Below are 13684 nucleotides of genomic sequence, written 5' to 3'. Positions count from 1 at the left end.
ATGTCTTTAGGATATTTATGTCACTCAGGTATTTGTGTGGTGGAGTTGCCATTTGCACAAATACTGATCTCATATCTGAGGTAACTCCCTCACCATGACACTTATTCATATAACTTATGTCAAAACTGCCTGCACTCACATCTTTAAGCCCTTCTGAAATGAAATCCATAGTTGGGGCAACTGTAATGAGAAGAAGTGACTTGAAATAAAATCATCCATCCATGAAAGCTCAATTCACAGCTTTAGGATGGTCAGACACATCTTCTTCAGCTTAATTTGTACAAAGTATCAATTTGAGCTTCATTTTATATGTTGTATGTGTCACATGACAAGATATAAGGTGAAAAAAAATATAGCCAATGAATATTCTGAAAAAAAAATCAAACATTGAACAAAAGCAAAGATTCTTTGTTTAGTGCTCATGTATGCAAAGAAGTTAGGTTCATGTTCTGATGGGTGTGCCCCACGGTGCACTTTCTCCAGTAGTATTGATATCTTGATGCCATTTGGGCAGTGCAAAATAGACCTGATGCACTCAGAAAATTATAGCACATGACATCAATAAAAGGTATCAGCAAACTGTATCAGCATACAAGTGTAGCTGGATGCATCAGAGGCAGGCAGATAGCAATAAAATGTTTATTTTTTTATGCACTTGTATGGATTACATAGAGCTAAACTCAGGTTAATTAGGCTGCAAACCTCAAGTTTTCTTCTCTTTGCTGGGAAAATCTCTCTGTGGTTACTGCTATTCCTGATAGTTTCTTTGGACCAAGCTCCTTTTTCCTATAGTAAAGAGAAGCAAATTTTAGAGAGATGTTTGAAAGTGAAAAATAATAACTAGTAAAAATTTAGTTAAGAGTTTTAGGTATGAAGAGAGTAGTATCACGTGATAAAACGTTTATTTGTTTAAATGGGAAAGCAAATAAAATATCAGTTCATTTATCTTCAAGTTCTCATCCTTTTTTATCAAATCACTTCCCCTTACTTTGATTGTCGCTTCATTTTTAAAACAGATGTTTGAACTAGCTCCCTCTGTCTTTTCTCAGTAGTCCCTGCAATGCCTCATCTCTTGAAAAGGAACCTAACAGATAGTACTTGAGGGCTGCACCAGCAAAAGGAAACTTTTTGGGCAAAGTCTTTACCAATCCTTGCAAAACCTTCTTGCTCTTAGTGCCTTTAATGCCCATTGCAATTTGTTGCACAGCTACAGTTATTCTTGTCCTTGATTCATGACTGCCCACAATCTACCAGCACAAGTATTTTATTCACTTTCGTTAAATAACTTTGCTCTTGTTGTTGTTGTTGTTACAGTAAACTGTAAAGTTATAAAACAGATGTGCAAATTTGTTTTGGTTAAGCCTAGTAGATTCCCGTCAGCTTCCCCCACAGTGCAACCCACAGTGCCAAGGGAACACCACTTCTTCCAGAAGGCCTCTCACCAGTGAAAATCACACAAGAACTTGGTTTTTGCCTCCCTCAACACCAAAAGATGTTACCCATAAGTGTTAGGCACTTCAAAGTATCCTGGTTCCAGACTGAGTTATGAAATAGGGTATAACAAATATCAAGTAAAAAATAGCAATTGCTGGCTTCTGTTACCAGAGAATAAAGATGTTATGACCTGAATTTTCCTGTTTTCCTATTTCTTTTTGAACTTTTGGTAAAAACTCCAATAATTGGAATATTTTCCAGTTTAAGGAGCTTTGTTCCTGACAACTCAGAAGAGCCTGGAATCCTCTTTGCCCACCAATACTGTGTAGATATTCCCAAAGGGCAAAGAAAAGGAGCATTGCTATCACTCTAGAAAGAAAAGTGAACATTTTCAGTCTATTGCCTGCCTATCATGAGGGACATTTTCATCTCTTTTGTTTCTAATTGCACTCTCCAAGCTCCTTTCCACATTGCTGAACTGTCTTTCACATCTGCTGTTCACATTAACTTCCTTTATATTTCAGCATCTATGTTTTCCCTCCTTGTACCTTCTCCTTGCAGACCAGAGAGTGTGATTCCATGCTTTTCCCATTTGTTTAAAACAGGACAGCTTTGGCGTTCAGGTGCTATTCAGTGAGAGCTTTCTTTAAATACTGAGAATTTAGGAGTAAAAACTGCAATTTGTGCAAACAGTACCAGGATGCTCAGTGGGTAATTTCAATTCTTATGTATAAAACCAGAGTCACAATGGTGATTAAGCCATTTTATCACTGTTAATGGACATTTTAAATCTTGGATAATTTCAGATTTTACATGTGCAAAATTTTTAGTTTGCATGACTGATGTTAGAATGGGGGCAGCACAAAAGCTCTCTTCTTCAGTGCAATACAAGCTGGCAAGGCAGGAGACCTGTAGGCAAGAACACAGTGACAATGATGATTTGTTTATTTTCTTTTCCTATTTAAAAAGAAATGTTTCCTCCATGGTATTATAAGGAAAAGAGTGCTAAAGCTCTTCAGGCACTTAAACTTATACATAATGCTCTTTTCTGGAAGGGAGTATATATGTCTTTAATAAATATGCTGAGTACAGCACAGCATTCAATTCCTATAAATTAAATGCTGTAGGAAGCTGGAGGGTTTATCTCCTGAGATTTTTAATAAATATCTGCAAGTCTGGATTTTCTTATTTATTTTTAATTAAGGGAACATTACCAGAAGTGAAGCAAAAACCCAAAGAAGCAGGCATAGCATTTACATAGCATTTTACATTTACCTTAAAATTATTATTTTTTTTAATTTAGGAGTGATGTTTCTCAACACATCTCTGAAATCTGAAATAAATCATTCATCTCTGCTTCCAGCCTAGCAAGGACATATACAGGACTCCTTCTAGGGTCTACATTCAATTTGAAGAGGTTGCTAAGTTCAGAAAGAAATGAATGAAAGAAACTTTATTTTGGGCATTCACCAGATCTGCATGTATTTCCAAGGATCTAGGGAGAGCATTATGGCACTTACATAATAGGAAGATCCTTTGTGAAAATATTCTCCACTATCCTTTCTCACACCTTAATAAATAAAGGTAGAATTGCTCAAGGGATAGTTTAATGCATATTATTGGCAGTCTTCTAATGTAGCTGTGGTATGATGATGGTTATTGCCACCAATTCAGGAACTACGTACAGGCAGTGATGTGACAAAGCAAGGATGAAAGTTGACACTGGCAAACTTCAAAAAAGTCACAGCTTGATGGTACTTGGAGTAACAGGTGAGTTAGAAGGAAAACGGTACTTTTGAAATCACAATAAGCAAATGTAGACACTTTCATCACTAGAACAGATACCTCTACAATACTAAGAAGTAAATATATCTAAATCTTAAAGCAATTTTTAAAAATACATCTGCTGTGTCAGTATCCCTAGCTTGCAAATCTTGCAAATTAGTCTCTCAGTAGAGTTTCAGAAAGAATTATCACAGGAGACTTCAGAAAATTGGAAATGTTTACTATACATTTAACTGAACACTAAGCAAGTAAATCTTTATTTAGTGCTACTCACAATCACCTGTGGCAGTCCATGCATTTTAAATTATGAATGAAATTTCCAGTCAGGTGTCTTTATTTGGGGAAAATGTAATCACAGGGTAAAAGAGAAAAAAATTTCTTGTGTTTCTCCATTTCCCTATTTTTCCTATGTCAAAGGTTAATTATTTTATATTGTCACCTCATTTTTAAGTGGGTCATAATATTTTTTCAGTGTAGTAATTACACATTTGGAGGGAGGAGCCTTCCATCACATCCAAACCACCTTGAGATTAACTCATGATTTGGCTTTGTTATATGTCCTCCTAGAGTGATCTTAGTTCTCTGCTGCTATTTGGGGTGCACTTGAAAGTCATAAGACATAATCTAAGTCCAAAGTCACATGAAGACCTTTTACATTAGTGTAACAATATGTTTCTTGGTTTATATTATACCACTAAGATTTTGGTCAGGAGGTCAGTGATGTTTGGTCTCTTGACAAATTTCAAAGTACAACGAGTCTGAAGAGGGAAGGGGACTGCATTTTCCTGATATTCCTGAAAAGCCTTAATATTGAATCAAGACCACACTTTGTAGGCATGTCTAATACATGATTAGGGACAGAATGAGTCCAGAAGACTTTTCCCAGGGAGAATAGAGAAGCTCTTGAATAGCAAAATACATACATAAGGAAAAAGTAATACTTTCTGTGGCCCTGGAATGCTCTTTTCACAAGAGGGGTGATTCCCTAGACTTCTGCACTGTGAAGAAAGCACTTCAGAAAAAGGGAACTTTCTATCATTTTCTGACATCAAAAAATACAAAATCACAGCACATATAATACACTGCATTAATATCACCAGTGCAGGACCTTGTTTTTGTCATCCCCAGAATTTTAGTTTATACTCCCCAAAAGCCATTTTAGTACCTTGAAAATAGACTTGAAGCATTTTCAGTAGATAATTGAGTCATGTGTGTATTTTAAGACAAATATTGGGAAAAGTCTTGTTCAATACCAATGTCTATACCATTTAAACAATGAAAGCATCAGGTAAGTAACAACATTTGGACAGCAAGTCAATATGACTATGAAAGGTCTCCAATAATGAGCAAACTCAGACCAATACGCTGTTTGAGTATTTGGCCTTCCTATTGACAAAGGTTGCTTTCAATCACACTGTATCTATTACCATATCAATCATCACTCTAAATGAATACAACATGATCATTGACAAAGACATTGCTTAAGCAGAGAAACTAGAAGTTTTATAAAAGCAAATATTGAAACTTTGGTTGATCGCAGCATTAAAATTAGACCTTATTCTTAATAATTTCTGTTTTGTAAAGCAACTAAATTGAAGCTAAAATTGTTAACTCTATTTCTTGTTCAGGAACTTAGAATATACAGAAATTGATATAACGTTCTTAATTATTAAACATAATGCAATCCAATACTTTGTTTGGTACACAAATTAAGATATGGAATTGAAGTGATGAAAATGATTTACGTGCAGGATTAAAATATTGGCAGCTTTACAGAGTGAAATGTCACTATATTGCTCTACCTTCAAGTTTTACATTTCCTCCTTTGAATCCCTGTCAGCCTTCATGAGCACTGGAGAGTTTAATCAATGTTTGCAAGTAGCCATAACATAACACCGAGTATTTTACCTATGTAATAATCAAAGTGCTGCTTAGTACCAATCAAAAGCAGAAATGACAAACATATTTATTGCAATTATTACATTTTATATTGCATTAAAATTAAATTCTTACACATTTTTCTGATTCTTTCCTCTTCATGAAAGCAATGTATATTTTACAGCAGCTCAATGTACCCTAGGGCAATCAAATTGTATTTAGGATGACTCAGGGGTCATAAAATTCTAAGACTTACAAGTTCATGTATTCAAATCACTTTTAAATTTATATGATACAAACCACTTGTGAAACAAGCATTTTATTTTCTTTAGCTATTTCCAAAAGGTGGAATTCAGATTGTAATTTTTTGCTACATTTTTTCAAGATAGTCAATATAGAAATTAATATCAAGTCTGGGAAGAAAATATTATAATTCTGGTATTATAGAAGTCTGTTTTCCTTATAAAACAACTTTGCATGAAGTTAAAATATATTCAAGAATGAGGAAATAAGGACGGAGCATCACATGAGGTTTAAGAAATGAAATAGAAAATTCAAATAGATTAATATAATGGTTGTCAATTACATTAAACTTAGTTCCAGAGTTCCAGATCAAAGCCAGTAGTATGACTAATTTAGAGTAAAACAACTTTTAATAGAAAAGTAAAAAAAAGAATATTTTAACATAATGTCACAAAGTAAAGAAGAAAGGCTAAGATAAATTTGAGATCCATTAGAGAGAGTTTGTGTTTAAAAAGTTTTAATTACAATTTTTTACTTTATTTGAATAAACAAAGTTGTATTTCTCATCAACTTTCCAAAAGAGATTAAAGTATAAAGTAGTCCCAATACTTGTAAATTATAAAGCTAAAGTAACATCACAGGAAGGATATAAATATTAATTTTGAGTAAAACATTCCTAATTTATATTATAAAAGGTATCCCGTTCTGAATAGTTTAATAAACAGGTGCAGTGTGAGAAATTCTTTTTAAATATAAAAAAAGACCACTGGTACCTACCAATTACATTCTTTGTTGTATTATCCCTTCAGCACTGGAATAGATCTACTAAATCTACTAAATTTACTAAATTGGACTAATAATTTAAGTGGTATTTTGCCTAGGTGAACCCTACAAGGACACAGAAATTTAAGAATGTAGAAAATGCTCTGGTCCACCCAGTGAATCTCCTTGTTACTATAACACTCAGCAGAGAAGTCTGATTTTTCCAGCAGGTGTATCCGGCTGTACCAAATGTTTAATCCACCTATGCAAGACAGCCAATTTTGGAGCATTTATTCATGGAAAGGGTTTGCTTTACTGTCTCCAGTTCTATGTCTGATCATATACAGAGTGGCAGTTCTGTAATATAAAAATATGCAATACTTCAAAAAGGTTCATTAAGCAAACCTCTGCCGTGGAAGTAATTTACATTTACTCTACTTCAGGCTATAGCAGAAGCCATCATTTTAGGCAAATATGAATTGAAAGCTGCAAGCTTTACCCCAATTTGGCCTTCATTTTTCTCACAACCAGCACTCAACAGGGCTGAGTGAACAGATGCAGGGATGATTCCGCTGCATACCATTCACTGTCTCAGGTCACAAGAGGCAGACTAACTTCAAGCCTTTCCCCTTCATCCTCCACAATCATACCTTTGAGAAAGGTAACTCTCAGAGTTTTAGCATTTGGTTTCTGTTTCTAGCACTCTTAAAGTTTAAGCAAAATTAAGACAAATCTTTTGAAGAATCTTTAACCTGCACTTTTACTGTGCTTCATATGACAATTGTCGCTCCTCATGGATTTGCTATACATTATTTGTTCAGCCATATGAGAAATATCTCAAATGGAGCCTTCTTCCCAACATATCTGTGCTTGTAGTTCTGGCCTCATCCAACTTTGAAAAGATGAACAACAGCAGAGAGGGCAAAAATAATTGTTTACCTACATTTTGAAGATGAACAGAAGTTGGAGATGAAGGATGTTTTTTAATTTTTTTGCCTTCATCACTCCAGTAATAGCATTTTTTTTCCAGTAATATGACAGGAACTGGGCTGGAATTTCAGAACCTAGGACAAAAGTGAAAAGCATGATTTTCCCTGTTGAGATCCAAGCTGGTACAGTTTAAAGCAATATTGCTACCTATAGCTCCACTTGTGTTCTCCTGACAGGGGATCTGGACTTTAGTTTGCAAAATTACCTTAGAACTTGTGCAAAAGGAAATAAATAATTTATCTTAAAAAAAATATTAAATATTAATGTAGTAGTATCTGTACCATTTCCATAACTTTTACAACACTGGCATACTAATCCAAAAGGAAAGTTATGGGTTATCCATGGACAGGGTGCTGCAGAGGAAGCACTTCTAGAGAAGTAAACATTGAGAGACAAAGCCACTGATGGAGGCTGAGCAACTGGAGGAAAGTTACATCACTATTACAGGGTTTTGTGATTAGTGCATCAGTGTAAGATAAGTTCTGAGGAAGTTAGTGTTACCAGAAGATGGTTGGTGCTGAGCCAAAGGTATTGCATGGCACTGGCTGAAACAGTCAAATGCTGGACAGGCAATCAGGATCTTGAGACAAGTGAGAGCAATGTAGCCTGTGCTTCACACTGTAGAAATGGCTCTACCACAGCAAAGGGCAAAATCAGCAACTGTAGTAGAGTGGGTAAGGAAAGTTACGAGGCCTGTCAAATGTTATTTCCCGTGCCTTCCGCAAGTGCTGGACATGCCCACTTCTGCCCATTCAGAACATACCTTTGCCTGGCAACTGGATGATAGTTCCTCAAGACTTAATCTCCCACCAGTGACAGTGTGTTTTGTTGAAACAAAACTTCTGACTTGTATTGCTGATCCAGTTGTGTCCATCATATTTTCCACTCCTCGGTAGGAAGAGAGGCAATCTCTCCCTTATCAGCCGTCTCTAAAATAAGAAGCCATTTACAAAATATACGGCCATGGTAGTTCAGAACCTGCCAAGACTTCAATAAGCTATTGAGATTACAAATCAATCCAGTTTCAGGTATTTCTATACTACAACTTGCCAGAAAATAATTTTGTTAACATGTGTATTAAAATAGCCCCTTCCATCAAGGTTTTATTGTAATCCTCTGGTCCAGCTTTTTACTAGGGTGACGCAGATTGCATCAACAGCTTGCCAGACAAATAAGACCTGGTTATTTTAAATGAGCATTTCACTTTTGCCCCCACTTACTCAGAATAGGGTATGTAATTTACTACAGCTGACATGGAGATTCTTTGATCTCTTTTTATAATCCCAAAACACTGCAGACTTACAACAGTGAGTGGGCTTAGCCATGTGACTTCTATTAAAATCGATGAGACTCTCATGGCATGAAATCCCACACAACCATTGAAAATTAATTATTCATAATAATAACACATTTCTCTTTCCATTTGAGCATTGCAATCATCCTTTCCAAGATTAATTAATTACGGTTCAAAAGATGCACTGTAGTAACGAGGCAGGAAGTTTAAACCTATGTTTATATACAGAGTCAAGGGCAGAAAATTCTACATTTGTTTAAGAAAACAAATTTGTTTGCTGGAAGTTTCAGTGGTTTTTATGAACTGATTCTAGAACCAATGGAAACTATAGTGTAAAAGTACTCCAGAGTCTTAAGGACATTTTTCTCCCATGCACAAGAGTTAAGGGATAAAATATGGATCTCTGTATAAAATTTATCTAGGGCTTGGGCTCTTTTAAGATATTCTTTTCCACAGCACACAAACTCAAAGTTGCCTTAAGGAAAATCACAGTTAGTATGTGGTCAACTCTGAAACGGAATCCACTAGTCTCCCGAAACCCCCAATCTCAATAGTGAAAGGTTTACCATTACAGTTCCCATTTGTCAGTTCAGTTCTAGACTTCAGATCTGCCTTTTGCCATTTTCCATTTTTGGGTAGGTTTTATGAAACTCAAAATAATTGTGTATTGAGTATTGCCTGACTGAAACACTAAGCTATAAGCTGTGTACTCACAGAAATAATATTGGTTTCACCCTTTGATTTGTGCAGATACCCTGTATGCAACTACTGCTGCCTAATTTTTATGTGTCTGGTCCCCAGTTCTGGTCACCCGAAAATCTTTGTATAATCTCCAGGGAAAAATATGCACTGAATTAGGATGAGTATTCAAAACAACTATAGCAGGTCCATGATAAACTTCAGAAAACATTGTGGAGAGCTGAATCTGAAACCCCAATTCACCCAGAGATTTAGCCCTTCTGGCTAGATGCTTAACCCTAAGCCTTCTACCAGGCATCACTGTCCGTATTGTCACTTTGTGAACGGATGATTGGCTTTTTCTTTTAAAACTCAGATGAAGAGAAATGTGAAGGTGACAACAATATATAGTTTCTGACAGCTGTTTAATGAAAAACACATAAACAGTCCCAGGAAGTATGTGGTCTCCAAAGAACAGTGTCCTATTAACTACAGGAGCAACAGCACTTCCTCTAGAGTTTGCCCTTCCAGGGTCCAGAGTCCCACATTCATTTTCTTCTTTTACTCACAAATGACTGCTTTTCAAATGAATGAAGGAAAAACTGTCCTATTCAAGGTTATTTTGTTATTATGGTGTCACTTTAAGAAGGTAAGAGATGATGGTTTACATCTCCTCAAGCTGAAGAGGACCTAGAACTTATGTCATCCACTTCCTTTACCTGAAACCTGATTATTAGTTACTTAGAAGGTGAAGTCTTGCACTCCATCAAATACTTTTGAATGACAACAGCTGTTATTCTCTTGTTTCATGTTGAAGTCTCTGGAAAACATTAAACCATGCCTAATAAACCTGAGTCATAAAGGGACACAGTTGCATAATTGTAAATCCCAAATAGACTTAGGTATTGAGAAGGCAGCAGTTTTCTGAAGGTATGAAATAATTATTTCTTGCAGGCCCAGGATAATTATATTAGCTAAAAAAAAAATAAATTAAAAAATATAATATAATTCTCCAGGTGGTTCATGACAATTTCTGAAACTTGTCTCTCACTTGTCTGACTTGTTTGCCTTCTGTCATTCAGTGAGACAAGATAGCAGGAGTCTGTGAATCAGGTTCCCATTGTGAGAAACTACCTGTCCTTTAGTGCTTGCAGAAACTGAGCGCTGTGGATTTATTAGAAACATAAATAATATCTTGACTCTCTGGGGACTAGAGTTCCTAGTTTCTACAAAATTCATATGTATTTCCTTTCTGGTGGAATGTATGCCACATACTCTTCTCTGTTTTCATTGTATTAGTACTTATATTTTACTCTAACACTAAACTACATGCCTAAGACCTCTACTCAAAACTCTCAGCCAGGTTATTTCCAGGAGACTAAAACCTACATTTTGTGCACCAAAGTCAGGTCAGTCTATCTAGTGCTTAATCCTTCTCCAGCCAGTAGCAAGTACCTTTGTAGAGTTCTCTTGTTTGGTTTTCTTTTCTCCTTCTGTTCTCCATATAATCCTCCTCTCTTTTTATATCATTTGCAAATGTCTACTCTTCATTCCAGGTCAGCTTCCTCAGAGATGACTGGACAACATTTTCATGCTGCTTCCTAACTTGTAAAATATTTTACACTGGGGGTAACTTCCATTCCAAGTACTTTCTGTAGAAAAGGGAATGTTTATTTATTTTTTTCTGATATTGTGGACTGTGCTTCAGTTTAGATGTAAAGAAGGAACAATAGTTGCAGACAGACATAATTCCCTTTTATTAACATCAGAATACCTTTACCCATCCTTTAGAAATTAGACATGTTTCAAAGTGCATATACTGCAGTAGTTTATGCAAGTTATTGTATTAACACTTGACTAGAAAATCAATAAGCTGCATGATTTTTTTATTAAACATCCTCTTCTAGAGTGATAAGGAATTCCAGTAAGCACCCTGGAAAGTCATTAAGTTTGTGACAAAGAAATCACATTCTAAATGGCACTCTCATTGTTTCTTCTGGTAAATAAAAAGTAATATCACTGGCAAAACTTAGTTTGTCTTAAGCATTACATTATTTACCACTGCAGTTACCTAAGTGTACTTGTAAATCAGGGAGTTTGTGATGCGAGGCCTGAGATTATCTTTCACTTGCAATTGCAAAGCCAGAAACACAAATTACACCTGCATAAATAAAGGCTAAGCTTCAGAAGACTGTGGAAGGAACTTGTTAGCAATATGATATGTTTTTGTCTCTACCCACACTTCTTTGTCTAAGAACACACTGTGCATTCACAACAAACTAACTTAAAGGCAGTGCATTACTCTAAATTTCAAATCTCTTTTCCATTATCAGTTTAACTCACGAACATAACATTAAAATTTTTTTGTACCTGAATTACTAGATTTAGAGTGTTGGTGCACCAGTTCAAGGTAACTAAATAGCTTTATTATATCAGCAATAGCCTTCCAAGATATCCTTATTGTATTCTGAAGGACTTAATTTAAGGACAAGATACTGTGAAACGTTCTATTTTTTTTCTATTTTAGAGAGCCATAATCAGATAAATAGTGTGGAGACACAAAAGGAGAACTCCAAGATCCTATGGGAACAAGAGCAAGAGCCATACCCTTAATCTAATGGGATTTATTTCAATATAGTGCACAAAAAACAGGTATTCTCTTTGCATTAACAATACAGCAATCTCAGAAGCACTTGTCCATGTAGCATGCTGAATATTTATCCCTATTTGTCAAGACTTTGTAAACAGTATATTGTTATTACAAATGCTCATAACAATTTATTAATTAAAACAGGAATGATCTTCTAAATAAACCCCCTTTGACTCAAACTTTTAAAATGCCATATCTGACCCTCATCTGATGCACAAAATCCACTTTAATAACCAATATTAAGTCAGAGCATGTAGAAAACAACAGGAACGAGGGAAGCAAAACTTCCACTATTTCCAATGTATGGACTTTTTAAACAGACTAAACCCACCATTTTGTTGTTCTTAGATTCAGAAACCTCACAGCTGTAGGTGCAAAATAAGAGGAAATTGCTCAATTATCGAAAATGAACAATAGGTTTAAATAACACTGAAGAAACAAAAATAGCTGGTTACAAGCCCAGAATCTATAAATAGTATCAGACTTGTTCATCATAACTCCAGTGATAATGACAACATGATCAGGAAATGAAAACAGAAAAAGCAGAAAAGGAATAAAAGCAACGGACCTCAGGAAAGAAAGACCAAGCTTTCCCAGAGCAAGCTACTCAAGTTAGACAGCAATGCTAGGGTGGGAAAGCAGCAATGGCAACTTTCACTGCTATGAGTCCTGCTACACAGAATCATAAAATAAGAAAATGGCTAGAGTTGGAAGGAATCTTAAAGATCTTCTAGTTCCAACCCCACTGCCATGGGCAGGGACACTTCCCACTAGACCAGTTTGCTTAAAGTCCCATCTGACCTGGCCTTGAACATTTCCAGGCCGGAGGCATTCACAGATCCTCTGGGAAGCCTGTTCCAGTGTCTCACCATCCCCACAGTGAAGAATTCTTTCCTAAAACCTAATCCAAATCTACCCTCTTTCAGTTTGAAACCATTATCCACCATTTTATCTCTATATGCTCTTCTATAACCTCTCCTTGGAGCCTTCTCTTCTCCAGGCTGAACAACCCCAACTCACTCAGCCTCTCTTCATGGGAGAGGTCCTCCAGCCAACTTGCTGAGAGTGCACTCAAATCCACTGTTAATGTTGCCAACAAAGATTCTAAACAGCAGCAGTCCCAGTACTGACCCTTGAGGAATGCCACTTGTCACTGGTCTCCATTTGGACAATGAGCCATCAACCACAATTTTTTTTAGTGTCACCATGCAGTCGATTTCTTATCCACAGAGCAGTCCATCCATTGAATCCATGTCTTTCCAATTTAAAGACCAGGACGTTGTACAGAACAATGTCAAATCCTGTGCACAGGTCCAGGTAGGTGATGTCACTTTGTTTTTCCTTATCCATTGACACTGTGACCTCATCCTAAAAGGCCATCAAATTTTGTCAGGCACAATGCTGGGGAAAGAGGAAGGAAAAATAAAATAAACCAGTTCACCGTAGAACTAGTTTTACTGATGCAGAATTCTAATTTTTATGGGAATGGTGTAATGCAATGTTTACCATTTGTCTTCAGCATGATGAATACAGTATGCGATTTATACAAACAAAACCTTTCACTTAACACAGAAGTTATGACATACCCTTCCTTCCCGTTTTCATGCAAATCCCTTCAACTTTTAAACAAAACCAGAAATAGCATCAGTACTATACAGTTGGGTTATTTGTTTTTTTATGTTGCGATGTTTTGGTTTTTTTAAGCTTTGTTCACTGAGCTCAAGAATACAGAACTACAAAATCTGTGGAACGATGTGATCATTAAAATGAATAAATCTAACCCCTAATTATAGTAATCTATATGGAAAGAACTGGCTGCAGGAAAGAGTATTCTTTTATAAAAAATACAATATAGCTGAAAGAAGAGATAGAGGGAAAGATTAAACGCACAAAGATGGAAGACAGAGTTCAGAAAATATGTTCAAAATAAACCAAAAGAGGAACCGGTTCCTATGTTATGATACTCAGAT

This window comes from Apus apus, chromosome 2 (genome assembly GCF_020740795.1).
Source record: "Apus apus isolate bApuApu2 chromosome 2, bApuApu2.pri.cur, whole genome shotgun sequence".
NCBI classification, from domain to species: domain Eukaryota; kingdom Metazoa; phylum Chordata; class Aves; order Apodiformes; family Apodidae; genus Apus; species Apus apus.
Note: the sequence above shows the minus strand (reverse complement) of the source record.